Source organism: Ambystoma mexicanum, chromosome 10 (assembly GCF_040938575.1).
Source record: "Ambystoma mexicanum isolate Mex_15411 chromosome 10, UKY_AmexF1_1, whole genome shotgun sequence".
NCBI lineage: Eukaryota > Metazoa > Chordata > Amphibia > Caudata > Ambystomatidae > Ambystoma > Ambystoma mexicanum.
Window position 1 is genome coordinate 1,024,141,202 of NC_090932.1, and position 16,484 is coordinate 1,024,157,685.

General features: G+C 46.7%; 1 protein-coding gene across 4 annotated transcripts in view; it reads left to right on the forward strand.

Annotated features, from left to right (window-relative positions):
• ABCC5 (ATP binding cassette subfamily C member 5) overlaps positions 1 to 16,484 on the forward strand; it is a 2,124,586-nt gene that overhangs the window by 169,078 nt on the left and 1,939,024 nt on the right. The window lies entirely within an intron of this gene.

Sequence of the window (16,484 nt, forward strand, 5' to 3'; positions counted from 1 at the left end):
CAATAAAAAGGATTTCCCCTTGTGCCAGTGCATTTTCTTTAACGTGCAGTATGTCATTGTAAAATTCGTCATAGTTTGTGCAATCATGCACATGATCTCCCTCTGCCACTGGCTAAACTACAAATGTGGCAGGGCTCACTATTTTACATCTTGACAATTTTAATCGCTGGATTTGATATAATCACTTCATACACAAAACACAAAAGCCTTCTGAGATGTCAATGTACCCTTAGGTTTCTCCAAAATGGCATATAAAGCATGTTCTACAAAAAGCGTCCTAGGACAACCCATTACAATGCCTGTAGACTTCTCAATTGCGAACGCGGCAGCTGCCAAGGTCTTTTCATACGGAAAATGCATTTTCATGACTGGGTCTAAAATCCCACTGTAATATGCCAGAGGTTTGTACCTTAATCTAGTTCTCTGTTAGTACTGCTGTCATAACTGTCACATTGGTGTGTGAAAATAAGAAAAACCCTTCAGCATAATTGGGAATTCCTAAAGCGGGAGGCGTACAAATTGCTTTTTTCAACTCTTCAAATCCTTCCTCTCTTTCCTCAGTCCATTCTATTTTTTTCCTTATCCACCTGTGCTTTCTTTAAAGCCTGCAAAAGGGGTCTTGTGTATGAGCTATAGTCAAATACCCATGCTTTTTATATAGTTACATTATCCCAAGAACTATTGTATCTGCTTTACCGTGTGCATTTATTTTAGTTTTCATAATTGCTTCAGCTCTTTCAGGTGTCACCTTATTTCCCTCATGTGAGATCAAATGGCCTATATACAACACTGCTTCTTGACAATACTGTTACTTCTCTTTATCTACCTTGTATCCCTTGTTTGTAAGGATAGTCATTAATTAAATTGAGTCTTGTCTACACTATCTATGTACTGTATCATGGTACTTTTCAAATCAATATTGCCAAGGGCCATCTACAGGGCTCTATTAAAGATCGACGGAGACTCACCGTACCCTTGAGGCAAACAGGTATGTTTCAGTCGAATTAGGCGAAACATAAAGAGGTTAAATCTTGTGAGTTTTTGTGCAACGGACTTGAGTAAAACACGTTTTTCAAGTCCATCACTGTGAAATATTACGCTTCTACTGGGATACTACAAAGTATTGTCGCTGGATTTGGAACTAAAGGAAATTTGGCCTCGACAATCTGGTTAATTGGTCTCATGTCTTGTAAGAATCTCTGCGATCCTCCCTTTAATTTCTTCACTGGGTATACCACGGTGTTACACATCAATTCTGACTGTACCAGAATACCTTGCTTTATCAATGCTGAGATAGTCTAAAAAATGCACTCATCTGCCTCTCGAGACATTGGGTATTATCTCACTCGAGGTAAAATTGCTCCTGGTTTCAGCTTTATTTTAACCTCATTCACTCATTTTAATAGGCCTACATCATAAGGGCATGTAGTCCATAAAACACTTGGCACTTTCTCCAAATCTTTGTCAAAAAATGCTGGACACTGTCCCATTATTGCCATGCGCTGCGGGATCTCCCATTTCTCAATTCTAATCCAATACTTAACGCTCATAAAGAATAACTCTAAATCATCTCTAAACATATCACCATCGGTGATGTCAATCAATCTGCACCCTTCGCCAATGACAATCACTGTTCTCCATGGCCTACCCTCCTCATCTGTTCCTTCGAGCATTGCCATTTACCCTCGTACTATGGCTGCATCTAATTCTAAGGGGATAGTCTGTCCCCCGTCTTCATCCATAGATTCGTGTAGTCTAAACAGAAATTAATCTGGTATCCTCATAGTCCTTCCCACTTAGCCAGGTAGCCATGTTAACAGAATGCTCATCCCATATAGAGAAACTGCTGGCTCCATCAGCACACCTCGTGGGCCCTTTGCCCTGTAAATGCCAATATACATTGACCCACATTCATATAGTGTAACCCAGGCGTGGAGCACACTTTACCTTCAGTAAAAGAAATTGTCATATTAAGTCTTGTCATTAAGTCTTTTCCCAAAATATTAACTGTTGTCTGTCATGAATACAACAATGGAACAGACATGTCACATTCTCCTATAGGATCTGGTAATTCGTCAGTAAAAGGAACTCGACTTGTAGCTCCAGAGAATCCTTGAGCATTCGTGGGATTTCCTGACATTGGTTATTTTCACTCTCGTATACATGAACAAGTAGCCCCAGTGTCAACTAAATATGAAAAGATTTTCCTCCTATCGTCACATCAACCCTTGGTTCCTCTTGGGGGCTAGTGTCATGGATAGTATTGAACACATCAAGCCGCTCTGTTAGCTGTCCTATTGCGGATACACACATACCCCTGTACCTGTGAAATGATTCCCTCCTACCATGGTGACACACCCTATTCTAGGTGTCAGTAACTGTCCTGTGTTTGCATTCTGCTGTATCTGCATGGGGCCTTGCTGCGACTGCCCGTGCAGTAGATTCAATGGTGCTTGCTGTGATTGCTGCAGTTGCTTTATCTGTTGCACTTGTGGCGCTTGTGCCTGATGCACTGTCTAATCCGGAGCAAATGCTTCCCTAGCTTGTGTGCTATATGCTGGGTGGTATACGAATTGTTCGTATTACAATTGTCCGAATGACAATTGACTTTCTGCACAATTTACTGAATATAAACGGTCAATTAGGATATATATGCGGGGGGAAACCCCCCCGCAACCCCCCACCGAATCCACCCCCCCAACCTCCCACCCAATCCCCTTATATTATTATTACCCCAACCCAATATATATATATATATATATATATATATATGGTCAATTGTGCAGTAGGTCAATTTGGACACTGCAAAACGGTCAATTCTGTCATTCGAGCAATTGTACTCTAACAATTCGGGTAATACCATATGGTGGAGGATAAGCTGTCCCCTCTTTTAAATATTGACCATTTTGTATATACCCTTGGCTCCCGCGTGTGCGCGCAATGTGTCCTGTCATTCTACATGTCCACACATATAGGAGGGTTTCATCTGATTAGCCCTCTTTGGTTAAATCCTCCTTTCACATTCTGATTCCCATTCTGCCCATTCTGAAACCCACTTTGAGTGTTTTGAAATCCACCGCTTCCTCTGTACCCCGTGGTATAAGCCCACTTCCGACTTGATTCATCGGGCACTGATTATTCGCCTGCTATTTATTCACTGCTTGCTGTACTCCTAGCCCCTCTCTGCTTGTTAATACCATCCTTGCTATGGTGTATTTTGCCCGTTTTTTCAGGACTAACTTGGCTTCCTCGATTTTTCTAGCTACGTCTTTCTTTTTATTTTTTCCTTTAACAGCCGACAGTGATACACTATAGTCAACTGTATCTCAGGCCACGGTTTTACTTCCATTCCCGCTAACTTCTTAAGTTGTCTTTGTACCTGCTCAGGCAGTCCCTGGCACAAAATGTGGTAAAATACTGCCACTATTTTTCCCGACGCCTCGTGCGTTTCAAGAGACCAGTGCTATTGACTGTCTTGAATGTAAGCAAACAGATCCTCATCCTCTTTCATCTTTTGTGTCATAATCGCAGCCGTATCTGACACATCGGGATATTGTACTATAAGGGCTCTCAAAATGTCTGCCCTACAGTTACTAAATGGTGCTCCATTGTGCACCGTGTTTTGTGCCGTGACAATCGGAATAACCTGCTCTCATCCAAATGTCATCTGCTCTTTCCCCAATAATAGCTGCTAGGAGACCTTTGATATCCCCTATTGCTGAGGTATTTCCTCCTGTCTTTTTCTCCAACTCCTAAATCCATTTTCCTGTACCCGCCGTTAAGCTGGGGAGTTTGCACCTTAAATTATCCTTGTCCATCTGTGGCCATGGAATATACTGTGGTCTCAACCCTCTCTTTTCCAACAGGGGAAACTGCGTAAATCCTATTCCACAATCCGCTTCCATCGTCTGCCTATCCATAGTAGGAACAATTGTTCCTGATTGTCTTCTTCTTGGCAGGGACCTTAACCGGTTTACTTATGGCAGCGATTCTCCCCTCTCGTTATACGATCGTCCTTTAGGGTGCGTTGGGCATGCTATAGGATCTGGCATCCTATCCTTAGGTTGTTCTAGATCAGACCATCTTACTCCCTTGTCTGCCTTTTAAGCCTCCTTCAGGGGCACACACGCTCCTTCCCTTCTCACTGAAGGATTCTCTATCTTCGTCTGACATGTCTAGTCCCCAACTAGTATGGCTCTCCTCTCTTTAACCCTTGTCTAAGGTTAGCCTACTTAAGGACAGGGCTCTATCCTCAGGACCGAGTGGGCTTTCCTCTTCACCTTGTGATTGGGAGATTATAAATGGATCTCTATTTCCTCGGCTTCCCGAATTACCTCCTTCCCTTAAGTACTGATAGGCCTTATCAATCCTATCGCCAATACTCCCTATATCGAAGTCCTCATCTAATGTAACCTTGCATGGCCCTGATGTTGCTCCCTCTAATGGGAGGAACTCTTCTATGCCACTCCATCGCATCATTGGACTTGAGACTCCATTAATTCATTCTGAATGTGATCTATCTCGCGTTCCCGCTGTCTCCTTTTTCGTTCTAATTCTTCATCTATGTCTCTTCGCTTTCTTGCTTCCCATCTATTTCCTCTTCCTTTTTCATTCCTTCTCTCCTTTCCCCCGCTGTTCTTTCTTCCTTTTCCTTTTGTCTCTGTATCCTCTTATCTCTTATTCTGTGTTTCCTCTTCTTCTCTCTTTCTGTACTGTTTATCCTGTTATTCCATTGCCTTCTGTCTGTTATCATACTTTCTTTGTTCCTCTGCCCTTTCTTCTTTCTTTTGTTGCTCCTCCTGATTCAGCTGTTCTCGGCCGGTGTCGGCTCTTCCTTTTCTGCTCATCTTCTTTTAATCTCTTTTCTTGTTCCCTGTCTTTCCTATCTTGCTCATCTCGATCTTCCCTTTGCCTAACTTCTTTGATGCTTTTCCATCTAGTTTAAACAATGCCTGTCCTCCTATCCATTAATTCTGTACAAGCGTTATTTCGTCAGCTTTATCCTTTTCTCCTTTCCATCTCTTAATTTCCTGTTCTATGTCTGTGGATACACTCGGTCGTTCCCTTTTCTCTTCCCTGTTTTGTAAGACCTTAAAGATCTCCTCTTTTCGGGTGGGTGCTGCTGCGCGGCACGCAAGATGGCCGCAGCCTGAAAGTGCTCCGTCGGAGGCAATCATATATGGAGCAATATCCTGTACCTGAAAGCGAGTAGTAGATGTCTCTTCAACTTCGTAAGGAAGTTGGACAGAATTGGCACCCTGGGGAGCCTCCAGAGCCCTGCAGGACCCCGTGGACATTATATTACCCCGTAGAACCTTGCTGTGCGGCTTGGTGGGAGACCGGCGGGGTGCCCATCCCCTTTCGGCGGTGATCCCAGCTGCAACCTGGTGCAGGGAGGCTCGGCTCACTGCAGGGCTGTGCTTCATTCCCTTTGCTAATGCGGTCCTGGACTCATTTGCGTGGCCCAGGGCGACTGCTGGGCTCTGGTTGCCGCCGCGGCTCCCATACACCTGGATCTGGGGAGTCCGTGGCCTGAGTGGACGGGCGGCTGGATAGCGACCCCTGCGAGCTTGTGGCCCTGCTGCCTTCCCCGCTTTGGCTGACTGGACCAGTGGGGGCCCAGGCCCGTGAGTTCCACCATCGGGGCGGGAGCCTATCTTCCAGACTGGGGATTGTGGAGAGACTGTCTGCAGTGCGGGCATTGGGGCCGTCTCGGCTCCCGCTCTACGGCCCAAGCCCCTCGCATTCACACTCAAAGGGGGCCATCCCCGGCCCTCAACAGAGCTGTCGTCATCGCTCTCCCCTGGATTTTGTGGTGAGTTGGGGGCCTGGGGTGGGGGGACCCTCCCTCGCCCCACCCGCTTTCACCCGTGGTCGGGACGCAGATGGCCCACGCAATCTGGCACTTTTTGATTCTCTGACACCCACGCTCCCTGGAGGCAATGCACTTCACCAGCACCATTTGGCCCTTGCTCCACGAGCCTCCTGCAGCGCTTTCAGGCACCTTGTCTCTCCTGCAAGTTACATTCAGTTTTGGCCCTTTTCAGTCTGTCTTCCTCTCGGTGGACCCCCCCCATACCTCCTTGGGCCTCCTGCTGCAGTGGGGGCACCAGCACTTGTGGATTTGGGAAGAGGTCCTAGCCAAAATCAGTGGCACAGTGCCTGTTGCATCTCTTCGCCTCACGGAACTCCAGGGAGTGGGTAATTTGCTCAGCCTGAGTTTCTCCTGCTCAACACCCATCTCTCACGGCCCCAAGCTTGGCAGCAGTGGTATGCTCTGCACCATCCGACTACCTGGGATCCACCCTGTGGGGTGGGGGCACAATGTACCCGTTATCCTCACGGCGGGGAGAGCCGGGTGGAATGGGAAACCAAAAGAAGCAGTCGAACATGGAACAATTTGCCAAGCCAGTTCAAGATCCTCCCACCCAAGACAACAGTCCAGGCCCCTCTCAGATGGACTTTGCGGCTCTTAACCAAACTCTGCTGGCGCTTAAAGGGAGTACGGACAATCTCGGGGCAAAAATCGATGCCTTAACGTGCAAGGTGGATATATCTGTGGCACAGATTGACAAGTTTTGTGGCAGGATGGCTGAGGCAGAGTACAGACTTGGGGAGGGTGAGGATGAAATTGCTGTGCTTCAGCGGGAGGTCGCATCATTGCAGCAAATGGTGCAAAAGGTGGTAGCCAAGAATGAAGATCTTGAGGGGAGATCCAGAAGGAACAACATAAGGATCACGGAGTGGCCGAGACCACCCAGATAGACAACATGGAAGAGTTTGTTGAAAAATTGCTGCAGGAGGTCCTCGGCGACCCGCCGGTCACAAACCATTTTTTTGGTGGACCGGGCCCACCGATCATTAGCAAACAGACTGCTTCCGGGGGCCCCAGAGAGAGCCATTATTGCCCTTATATTTAACTATCGGGACCGCGACATCCTCCTACGGGCGGCAAGAGAGAAAAGGGTGCAGAGGTTGGGTTCGGCAACAATACGTCTCTTTCCGGACATTAGTCAGCAAGTACAAGACCAAAGGAAGCCATTCCATAATGTGAAGAATATCCTGAAGACAAAAAGCAGTGCGCTACGCAATGTTGTATCCTGCCAAGCTCAGGGTGGTCCATAATGGCAAAACCTTCTTCTTTACATCGCTGGACACAGTGGAGAGATTTGCAGTGGAACTCCCGGAGTCTGAGAAGCTCCCTCACAGCCCCTCCTGAAATAAGAGGTCGAATGAGCGGGCTGCTGTTCAGCTGAGCGTCCGGGCCTCCCCAGGGTCGAACTCTGTGCCTCACATGGCACCTATTTGTGTTTCTGTCATTATGCAGTAGTATATTGGAAAGTGAAAGATATGGCTAATAGCCTCCTGACAATAGGATTCAGAGTGCCCACTAGCACCCCACATGTCCAGTGGCACAGTATTCCAGCTTGGAGTTGTTCTTTTACCTTGTAAGGGTCAGGATGGGTTGGGGCGGCTGGTAGATTGGGGTTACTGGTGTGGGTGGGGGGAGCAGGGGCAGTTCTAGTTCAGAGTTCATTGATTGTTACGTTACAGCACCCACAAGAAGGGGTGACGAGGGATCTCTCACCCATGCTCTCTCGGCTCTGGATACACCTGACAGCATATACTCCTTCAGCTCACTCGTTCGAAGTGGTTAATGGTACACTTTATTATCCAGATGTGTATTGTTGCCTGCCTCTAGCATGACGGCCCCACTTAGGGTGGACCCACGGTCTAATATGGACATCACTTTAATGTCTTGGAATATTCTGGGATTCACCAATGGAATAAAAAACAAATGATTTCAAACTATGCCAAAAACCACCACGTGAATGTCCTTTGTCTTCAAGAGACCCATTTGGGGAAAGATTTCAAACTTCCATCCGTGGCTGGTTGGGGCATCCATAGATATTGCTCATCTTACTTTTCACACTCCCGGGGGGTGGCAATTTATATACACCGCATCTTAGACTTTAAAATGCATGCCCAGAAGTCGGACTCGGAGGGTCGCTTCATCCTGGTGGCGGGGGAGATATCAGGGCGATCTATCCTATTTATTAATATATATGGACCTAACTATGACTGCCCTGATTTCTTCCAAGCCTGCTCAGCTCACCTACGCCTCTTTCCGAACCACAAGGTGGTGTGGGCTGGAGATTATAACATGGCTTTGTCGATACATTTGGACAGGTCCTCCTCTGCTCAAACCACCCTATCAAAGACGTCCCAAAAATGGAAGGCCATAGCATCAGACTACGCGCTCTTTGATGTATGGCGTCTTTACCACCCTAATAATCGCAAATTCACCTATTTTTCATCTGCTCATGGGAGCTAATCCAGGATCAATTATTTTCACACGTCCTCTGAGCTGGCCCGGGTGTCCCGCCAGGTAAAGATATTACCTTGTACCTGATCATTCCCCAGTCCTGGCGATCTTCGCGAGCCTGCTCCCCCCTCCAGAAAGGCTCCGTTGGAGATTCATAGCTTGTACTCTCGAAGATATAGCTTTCTGTGGGGACATACGTAAGGCCATTGCCGAGTTCTTCCAGATAAATTCTGATTCAGTTCCGGACCCAAGAGTAGTATGGGAAACTTTTAAAGTGTTTATTCGGGGCTTGTGCATCTCTCAAGAGGGTGGGGTCTTGAAGAGTATTCGTAGATCCATCTCCTCTAGGGAAACTGAACTGAAGGGTCTGGAGACCCAGCAGGCATGTCGAGACTCCCCCGAGCTCCGAGCCAAACTGGAGCTTAAAAGGGACGAGCTTCGTACACTCATGATCAATGAGGAACGGTTCATAGGGGACCCGATAGAAGCTGCTAGATATGGGGAGGGTGACCGACCCAGCAAGACTCTGGCGTGGGCCATCAGGCATGAACGCCACCTCAATCCCATAATAGAAGTAGAGTCGTCAGACAGAGAACTCATTAGGGAGGCAGGGAAAATAAACAATGTGTTTCGGGAATACTATGAGAGACTCTCTACCTCTCAGCTAACAATCGGCCATGATGATATCACACAGTACCTGGAAAGGGTTGCCCTCGGGCGGCTGGATCCGGAAGTAGGTTCATTGCTAAATAATTCTCCCTCGGACGAAGAATTTCTAAGGGTTATGCAATCTCTCCCTAATGGTAAAGCTCCGGGGACCAATGGCATTACGGCCGAACTATATAAGGCCTTCCCCAACCTTCTTATCCCCCAATTGAGGAATATGTTTCATTCGGCTAGTGTGAATGGGGTATTTCCAGAGTCAACCAGGACGGCTCTGGTGACGGTCCTACTTAAGCCTGATAAGGACCCTAGCAAATACTCGTCCTACAGGCCTTTGTCATTGGTGAACACAGCCAATAAGATTATAGCAAAACTATTAGCAGATAGACTTTTACCTCATATGCCCAATCTGGTCCTTTCCCGACCAGGCAGGGTTTATTCCGGGCCGATCCACCCAAAATAATCTGCGTAGACTCTTCACTCTAATGCATAATGTGGACCAGGCGGTCCCCAGGGTGGTGGCTGCTTTTGATGCAGAAAAGGCGTTCGACTCCGTGGAATGGCCTTTCTTATTCGAGGTCCTTCGGCGCTCGGCTCTGGGCAATACGTTCTTACATTGGGTCTGAATGTTAAATACGGCTCCTAGAGCCTTGGTGTACACTAATGGTAATCAATCCGAACCCATCCTCCCATCCCAGGGCACTAGACGGGGATGCCCCTTTTCCCCGTCATTATTCGCCTTTGCCATTGAGCCAGTGGCATGTGCCTTGCTAGACTTTCACTCACATAGGGGGATAACACTCCACTCGCACACATCCATCGTCTCCCTATACGCGGATGACATGTTAATATATATTAAACATCGACGCATGAATCTTTCCCCAGTGATGCAGGAAGTCACTAGATTTGGTACCCTATCCGGTCTGCGTATAAATTGGGCTAAGTCCAAGGTTCTCCCGCTCACGGCGTGCGTTATCCCACATGACATCATTGCCGATTTCGCCTGGTGCCCACAGGGGAAACACTATTTAGGTATTTGGATGTCCACATCTCCCGCTACGCTCTACGAGGAGAATTATATGGGGACTCTCGAGATGTTGGCGCACAAGATAGATAACTGGGTGCGCCTTCCTATCTCTCAGGCGGCTAGAATCTCTTATAAAAATGGTGGTCCTCCCCAAATTCCTTTATATTTTTACAACGTCCCGATCTGGCCTCCGGTGAACTTTTGGGTTAAATTGAGAGGCCTGATGAATAGACTGATATGGGGTGGTAGGAGACCCCGCCTCTCGCTAGATACTCTGTATCGTCCAAGCTCCCAAGGGGGTCTGGAGGTCCCTGACCTATTTCTATATTACCTGGCCGCTCAGGCTCAATACGTGGTTTGATGGTGGACCCCGACGACTGACTTACCTCACACGTTTCTGGAGAAAGTATTAGCCCGGCCAGACAATATGAGAGGCCTCCTATGTGGGACGCGGGAGCGATGTGCCAAGGCAGAAGTACAACCTGTTGCGATCACTCTCAGGGCCTGGGATTGTTTAGCCAAATGTGCGTTACTGGGACAATGGTAGTCCCCCCCCCTCTATGGCCATCTACCGCGTCCGGGGTATAACCCTCACACACAAGACCCTTTTCATTCAGCATTTTACAGTTACAGATCGAAACTATTGGCAACATCGCGCCACAGGGCAGATTTATAGCAGGGGAAGACCTTAAAGCCAAAGGCGAGTGGAATCCAATAACGTTGTTTCTGTATTATCGTCTGCGGGAGGTGCTGCGGGCTAAATAGCCAGATTGTCTGGATTCCCCCTCCCCCCCATCATGACATACATTACCGCGCAAGCGTCCTCAAGGAAATTAGTCTCAATTCTGTATAGTCAGGCTTGGTCCCTCATCTCCCTCCGAGTAACTGGTTTCAAAGATAAATGGGAACGCAACCTGGGTCTCTCACTATCTGAGAGCCAATGGGACCTTATAGGCTCCCAATCCAAGTCCATATCGGCCAATAATAGAATCCGCCTAATACACTTTAAATTTGTGCACCAAGTATACGACTCCCCACTTCACACTTAGGACATCGAACTGCAGGAGATGCAACCTGGAACATGCTGATTTCTTCCATGTAACTTGGCTATGCCCTGCGATACAACACCTATGGGAAAAGGTAGTTGAAGCAATGTCCAAAATGGTAGACGTCCCCATACCAAAGACTCCCGAGGTCTGGCTCCTCGCCCTGTTTGAAGGGGGTACCAATAATGAGAGACGGCTTTTGGGCATGGCCTCAGTGGTGGCAAGATCTCTTGTGGCCCGGGCATGGGGAGCTAGCAGCCCTCCCACATTTCTGCATTGGCTTAGGGGTATGTCAGGCTGCGAAAAGAGAGAGTCCAGTTCAATCTAACGCTTCCCTCTCACAGCAGACCCAAGGACTACTGGGTGCCCTTCAGGAATCATCTGTCCGGGGAACGGGCTCTACATATCGCCCCTCAGGTTTCGGATGCTCCTCTACACTGTTCTATTGGGTCCCCCCTTGGTGCCGCCCCCCCCCAACATAGTCAACAGGCAGCACCTGGAATGGCTCCCTTGGCCTGAGCCGCACTTGAACTGGGCAGCGCAAAGGGACATTCGGCTCTTTCCGAGGCAAGGGACTTGAGAAATTAACATAGCCTTGTCTTGAGATGTTGTTTTGTTTTACCTGTGTTATGAAAACTTCATTTGTTTTGGAGCAGTGGGAGGAGTCGGGGGGGGTTAGGGGGGAGGGTTTTCGTGGCGCTGTGTCCCAGTTGGGGCTGTTTTTTTTTGTTGTGTTATTATGCTGTGTTGCGTGAAAACAATAAAAAAAAGTTAAAAAAATGAAGATCTCTTTTCTCTTAGTCTCCTCTGGACTATCATCACTGCTATAAGCAGGCGATTCGTGTATTGGATTACTATACCCCGGCGCTGCTTTCAGTTCCTTCAATGGATACAATCCTGCGCTTTCTGAACTAATGCTTTTTACCTCAAGCGAGGCAAGTGGAGCAGAAGGCTCGACGCCTTCCTCTTCACACTGGTTAGGCATCCAATCCTCAAGGGGCGGATCCTCTCTCTCTTCCTGGTACATTTTCCAAAGCTCTAAAATAGCTAACCTCTTCTCCAATGTCTTTCCTGTGTACGCAGCGTTCAAGTATGTGGTCATGTGTTGCAATTCTGCTTTTGACAAAGATCCCCCTTGTGGCCATGGCATGAACATCTTATCTGCCGTGCCCTTCAACCATTCTGCACTATACTGTTTGAGCTTGTGCATATGTTTTGACAGGGTTTTACACAAATGCATCAAAGGAGTAACATCTTCCATTGTGACAAGTCTCAATTGTCTGTCAATACTTAACAGTGCTTTACAAAAATACTTTTATGAAAACAACAAATATGAGCGCGCTTCAACAATCGCCCCTCAAAACCTCTATTTTCCAATAGTCTCAGTCTGACTTTAAGTCGGTACTGACAACTTCTCTAGATAGATGCTATGTCTTCTCAACCTTCTCTTAATTTTCCTTACACAATTGTCGCTCTTCGACACCTTAATATACCACAAGTAAACAGACAAGTCGACTCTTCACATTAATCCTCAGTGCTGTATTCCTTATATTGGATTACTGCCCATAGATATACCCATATTTACAGGATTTGAGTCATCTTACAGGGACCTGTCCACTATGTAACCTACGTTACTTCGACTGAAGTGTATGATGACTCCTTCTGAATCCTCTTGGACCAGGACTCCCGGGCCATTTATCTCCTTATCTATATTCACAAAAAACACCACTCATTACTTTTTCTACACTACTTTCTAGGTCACCAGTTACTTTCTAAACTACCACAATCCCATCCCCTCAGTTTGCCATTCCCCTTAGTCTACTCGCCATTCGCTCTTTTAACTCGAGACCTTCGGTATCGACTCCCCCTCCAATCGACCACTTTCGCCTTCTGTTCGCAAAGTGCCTGTGGAAACCAAGAGGTATTTTGTCAAAGAGAGACCCGTCCCACCTGTCTCGATTTTCTTGCAAGAATTCTATATCAGGAAACCTTGCGATCTTCCCGCTAGTAAATGGCGGAGGGTACTCGATCGTCCGAAGCACTGGAGTCTTCTGGTGGATGGGTCATTTGTCAACCATGCGACATGCTACCAGGTGAACCCTAAAGGCCCTTTTAATCAAGCTAACACATAATACTATGGATGGGACGGAGAATAACTCGCAGTATAATAAGACATACTCAGGAAGTTGGCAAAAAACTCTGTTTTATTTGCAGTTGTTTAAAACAGGGAGCACAACAGATGTTGCACAGCATAATCTCAAAGCTTGCCATAAAAAATAGTTTATATAATAAAAATGTGTCATACGTGACGTCCTACTATGAGGCAATATTTAAGAAAACCTATGCAGAATTGTGATAGGTCTAAGGGTACCATCTAAGTATACTTTCTATACGGGATGGAATTGTAATTGGATCTCTAAAGTCAGGTGGGCCACTCATGCCTTCCTTTAGTGCAAGTCATCTTCACCAGTTATAAGATACACAACATATTGGCTTTCAAACTATAAGGCTCTAAGTTATACAGTCTTCTACGATTGCTTGGCACGATTGGACCCTTCTGGAACATTCGATTCTCTAGCAGCACGTAAGCTGGAACCCCAGGTGCTTGTGGATGAACTTGACCGTGTCTCCCCACCCAATTAGCCCATCATCTCTCATCACTAAAGCCGTCTGCCATTCACATTGTCTTTGAACTCGGCCTTGTAGTAGCTTCTCATCTCTGGGAATATAAGGGAGTGCGAGCACTCGCTAGCTTCAGTCTGCTGCACCATGCTCTTCATCTGATTTCATCCTCAGCTCACGTGATCAGAGACCATGAATCAGCCCATATTATATCATTTAATTGTCTTTAATGAAGAAACTTGGCAACTCATGGTGTTCTCTCTTGCTTCTAATTTGAGCCTAGTCTTTGCTGCGACATACACATAGCTCTCAATCTGTCTTCCTTCATGGAGACTCGCTTACTAAAATTGTGATCTCGAATGTCCAGAATTCTATATATAATGGCGGCACTGCCTGCAGTCTATATACTACGTATAGCCAGCCTTAGGAATACTTGGTCTATGTGCATTACAGCATCTGTACAATTTTAAAACCGGTTGTGTTTTCTGCAGTGTTCTCCACACGTGCCATCTTCATTCCGCATATGGAGGTTCGTCGCGATTCTTTACTTTGACATCAATTCTATAAGGTCTTATGTTCTTTCAGTGCATCACACTAATTTCTTGTGACATCGCCAGTGTCCTTGTTTTCTTCTTTTCATACTTCTTCGGGGTCCTCCCTCAGGAGACCACCAGCTCTTCAGCAATACTTCACAGAGGGCTTTATTAGTGGATACCTTGCCTCAAAGACTCTTTGTGTAATGGGTATCATTACTGAGGCTGCACATGTCGCAATTTCCGGTTTCCAACATATTGGCAAAATGGGGTGGGAATTCCTGCAGAGGCTTTCAGCTGCTCCTCTATGTTCTTCTGCTCCCTGAACGCACAACACCTTTTTTTTTTCTCTTTGGCATGTGGCTGTGAAATGCCCTTTCAGCCCACAATTCGAAAAATTTTTATGGATGGCTGGGCATAACTTGGAGCTGGCAAAATGACCAACACACCACATCTGTAGCACTTCCCTCTCTCTCCTTCTGGGATCGCCACCATCTTTTTCTTTTTTAAATATATTTTTATTGTTTTCGTCATATGTATCAGCAATTTCTTGTACAACATCAATTCTAGGAACAGTTATATTCTTGTAATAGTTTCCCTTTCCCTTCTGCCTCCCCAACTCCCTTCCCTCCCCCCTCTTCAAACGGTAACTGAACACGTCTGATGTCACTTAAAACATTTCAGTTCTGTGGGTTAGTGACAAGCCTGTTGTTCTGCTGGACCCCTGGGTATTCCTGCTAATGTCAGTCATTTCTTTTGGGCCCTCAATGTTTTAGGTTTAGGGCCCTTATTCTCATGAGGGTTTATCATTGGGTGAGGTGAAAGGTTGTGTACAGGTGCATTCCATGTTATGTCCTACAAGCTTTACCTTCTGCCCAGTTGCAGCACCTCATACCACACGCAGTCTCTGCAGTGGACCACCTTTTCAGGTCTTCCCACCATCTACTTATGTTCGGGCCTTTTGAAGTCTTCCAGGCCATTGCTATTCTCCTTTTTTCCAATACCCAGGCTAGGTCTATCATTCTTCTCATTGTCTTATCCTTCTTGGGATATCTGTATATTCACAAGAGGCATGCTTCCAAATTCCTTTCCTGGCCTCTTATCCCTCCTTCCCTCAGCCTCCCTTCTACCTCACGCAAGTATTCCCTGGCTATTGGGTAGGACTAGAACATATGACCCATATTAACTTCCTCGTCGTCACATATCGGGCATCCCTTTGTTTCTGCCCCTGGGAATTGGGATATTTACTGGGGTGTCATGTATGCCCTATGTAAGGTGTAATATTGGGTTCATTTCAGTCTTGCGTTTCTCAAGACCTTTTTGGGATATAGCAGTGCCCTTGACCTTTCTGTTTCGGTGAGCTCTCTACCTATATCTGTCTCCCATGCCCTTTTCCCTCTATTCAGGTCTTTGGGTAGCGCTTCCAACAATCCATCCCTTATATAATCTGGAGACTGCATGACCTCCCTCTGATGCATCATATGGTAGGCCAAGCATCGAGTTTTCTTCCTTTTATATCTGGTAAATCTGGCCTTGTATTCTTTAGGGTGTGTAACATTCTATTGTACGTCATGAATTGAATTGATCTTTATGTACCCCGTATGTTTCTCCTAGTTCCTGGAATGTAAGTAGTTGTCAGAGGAGTAAAGATCGCCTATAGTAATTATGCCCCTATCCTCCCATTACCTCAGGCTTTGGGCCAAATGCTCTCTGGGGTCTCCATGTAGGGCTGCTAGCGGGATCTGGGGGGAGTAGGGTTCTTCTAGTGTCAGTAGTATTTTGGTCCTGGACCATATTTGTCTGCAAAGTTGTAGGGGTCTTGGGGGGTGAGCTATTGATGTACGCGTGAGCCATAGAGCCTCTTTGAGGAGGCAGGGGGCTATGCTGGGGCTCATCAGAGTGTGGTCGCCTGTCTCAAAGTCTGCTATCCACCCTGCCACATGTTGGAGTTGGCCTGCAAGATAGTAGACTTTGAAATACGGGAGGCGTAGCCCTCCTTCCGTATAGTCTCTACACAGGGCATCTAGTGCCACTCTTCTTCTACCGCCTTTCCAGATGAAGGCTCCCAACGACAAGGTCAGGACTCTGAAAAAGGCCCTAGGTATGAGATACTGTTTATGAAGTGGTACAATAGGTGGGGGAGGGGGACCATTTTTAGGAGGGCACTTCTGCCCATTACAGAGAGAGGGAGTTTCTCACAGAACCTAATCGAGTTGTCTGGGCTCAGTTACCCTTTTAGTGTGTTGTGCTTATGAGTGTCTCTGATA